Here is a 3,331-nt window from a genome sequence, read left to right as displayed (position 1 = left end):
ACTAACAAAAGAGCAACAATATATAAGTGCAAATGACAAGTCTCGGTTAGCCTAACGCAGTACACGTAGCAAGGTGTAAAAAAAAAAATATATATATATATTATACACACACATTTAACAATATATATATAATTAATACAAATATATTTGAAAAATAATATTATTATTATATATTAATATATATTATTTATATATTTTTTTACATATTTTTTTATATATGGTAATGTACAAACCAACAGTAAAGTACAAAGACAACCTACAAGTGCTTACAAAGTGTTTCTTGCAAATATTTTTCTGCCTGCCTCAAAGGTGTGACTGTGCAAATCTAAATCACATTGACTTGCAGCAAACCCACAGGAGCTGTCAATCTAACGGTGCAGTGCACGTCCTATATAGACAGGAAACAAAAATCACAACTTCCTGACAGCAATTTGCTGGACGATTAAACCTGCAAACACAGAAGTCATTCAGTCAGCCATGCCCTCAGATGACCAGAACATCTAAAACAAAACAGTAACGTTCTGCCTGAAGAGCCATATCAAAACTGAACACAACAGTCTGGTCGTCAAGGCAAGTGAACACAGGCCAGTACAGAGCACTGTGAGGATTGCCATTGTTTAAATGCTAAATGCTGGGCTGTGCTTGTCACAATGGTGTCCCAGTTACAGAGCACAAGCCAGTGGAGACGAACAATCCTCCATTTCCTCTGGCCTAGCAGCCAGGGTGACGCAGTCAACTGTTACTCTCTACACTCCCTTCCTCACCAAGTCTGCCTATCATTCATCAAGTATTCCAACTGAACGTTAGCTGAAAAAGCTTGTGGCCTTTTCTCAAATTCCTTGCATTCATACACGGGTTGGAAAGCACTTCGATAATACTGATTGCCTGATTTGATTTAAACACACTCATAAAGTACATGAAGGCATGTGTTTATCTTCTGCTGGCCCCAATCCAAGATCAGCACCACTATGGCGGCAGTTGCACATGAAAAAAATGTGAAAATGAGGGAAAAAAAAAAATTGTGATTGTAAAATCCTCCATGGCCAGACATACATCACCGATACGGCCATCTTTTGCATTTCGTTAGATGCCTATCTCAAGGTCAGCTGTACTGGGTGCAAAAGCATTCAGGAAAAAGTTCAAAGTGCAGCATAAATTCAGCCAGACAGATGCATGAAGTGTGACAACGTAAACCCAGTGCATCCTCTGGAACAAAAGCAAACAGACAGCATTCTCCATCACTACTTGGGCATGAAGTCATAAGCTTTCATGTGGCATGGAAGAACCATCAGCAGGGGAGTTCTTCACCCAAAACCTCATCCCAATGGATTTCGTTATCCCCAACATTAAGTTTAAAAAGCCGCTAAGCACACAGCACGAATTAGAGTGAATAAATTGGTCAGAATGTCCAACAAAACCTAAACATCTCTAGATAAGACTGATGAACATGTGCATGAGCCAACACACATATACTGTTCTTCATAATTATATGATTCTTAATGGAATGACTCGATGAATTGTGCAGCTGTTTTAGAAATCTGAAATAATCCATTAGAGCTAATTTCCTATATTTTCATAATGACATCGATCTTCTTATGTAAATAATAATGTAAAAAACACCTTAATTTGATCTTTGTGTACGTAATTGCGATAAATTATTAGTCAGTGATATGTACGTATTATGAGTTCCAGTAAATGTGGTATTTTCATCATAAATCTCATGCACACTGTTCAACTCTTTTATTTAGTCATTCATACTCCAATAAAGAGTCTAACAAGGCTCACCTAACAGAGAATCAGGCCTGTTATATAGATCACGGCAGTCTGTGGAGATCATTTGGCCAGATGAGTGAAAGCCAAGAGAAAGAGATCACATACCTGATCCACAAGGCACTGTAGCATCAGCTGGAATGACCACCAATGCGGTTAGCTGTGAATTATGTCTTCTCACTGTAGTTTAGTTAGTCCTCATAACTAATTCAAAGCAAACGGCTACCGCCGTCTACCAAATGCCATCGGCTATCCAAATGATTTCTGAAACTGAATCTTATTCCAGCAGAGACTAAACGGACCTCATCAGTCATAAAGCAAACAGGAACCACGTACCATATCTAACATGCAAAAAAATGTGAGTTGGGCTGGTTGCACACTTCTCTCTCATAGAGAGATTTCCTGTCTAGGTGTGTATTAGCGTGCAGGCCGCAAAACCACAGAGAGCTGCCAAACTCTTCAGACCTTGCTGGAAAATACTGAAGAGCATTTATGTGTTTGAGAAACAAGACAACAACATACGAGGAACCACTGAATTAGCGTGAATTAAGTTTGTATTAGACTTAATTTCATAAAAACATGTCTAGGTCACATTTCACATCAAAATAAAGAAAAATGTATAACAAAATGAAAACTGAAGGGGGAAATACACTTAACTGTCATAACGCAAATCTTAATGATCCTATACCATGCTTCTTTTTTGCAAAATAAATGTATTTTGTATTTTTGTTTTTGTATTTTTTATTTTAGATTGAAATATGACCTGGACATGCTCTGGACAGATTTCGTGAGATTTACTCATTACATCATTCTGAATACCTTTATCATGAATGTCTATGACATGCAACAAGATAGACTGAAATAGTTTATGGAAAAGATGCTGACCTTCCATATCTGTTTCAAAGGAAAGCGGTCACTCCTGCTATACAGTGCACAGTATAAATGAGTACACCCCCTCTGATTAAATATAAAAGATGCATTTTCTTAATGATCACTAATATAATTCATAGAATTGAGTACAACCTAGATTTAATTCAACCAAGTGTAATATTCTAGAACTTAATATGTCCTCCATAACTCTAAGTACACTGCTCTGACACTTCTTTGCACTGAGTGTACAAGTTCATGACAAATTTTCTTATCTGTGCTGTTTTACTCCTGGAGGACGACCTCCTTAAATGCCCTGGTCTTTAATGGGGAGTGCTGCTCCGCTCGTCTCTACAGAATCTCTCACAGCAGCTCAAGAGTGTTAAGATTGAGTGAAATACATGTCCACTGAAGGATTTTTCACTCAGGAGAATGAATATCTTCACTGTCATGTTAAAAAAATGCGGGAATGAGAATAGGGTAGCATCTTCAGTTTCAGGTTTTTGTATTACATCACACAGTGGTGTGTGAATTCATGCCAGCGTTGATAATGTACAACTCCCTCACACCTTCAGCACTCATACATCCCTATAGAAGAGCTTTACTACCACTGAATGCCACTGTGGGAACCAGGCACTTATCTCTGTACTCCTTCCTCTAGCAACACCAGAACATTTTGGATGCTGTTAGATCC

At 38.0% G+C, this 3,331-nt stretch overlaps 1 protein-coding gene across 2 annotated transcripts in view; it reads right to left on the bottom strand.

Moving 5' to 3' along the window:
* Window positions 1-3,331, bottom strand: part of LOC107657556 (serine/arginine repetitive matrix protein 2-like) — a 55,573-nt gene that overhangs the window by 30,224 nt on the left and 22,018 nt on the right. The window lies entirely within an intron of this gene.

This window comes from Sinocyclocheilus anshuiensis, unplaced genomic scaffold, assembly GCF_001515605.1.
Source record: "Sinocyclocheilus anshuiensis isolate Anshui unplaced genomic scaffold, SAMN03320099.WGS_v1.1 scaffold255, whole genome shotgun sequence".
Taxonomy (NCBI): Eukaryota; Metazoa; Chordata; class Actinopteri; order Cypriniformes; family Cyprinidae; genus Sinocyclocheilus; species Sinocyclocheilus anshuiensis.
The sequence above is the reverse complement of the archived record's forward strand: the minus strand, read 5'-3'. Positions and strand labels throughout refer to the sequence as shown.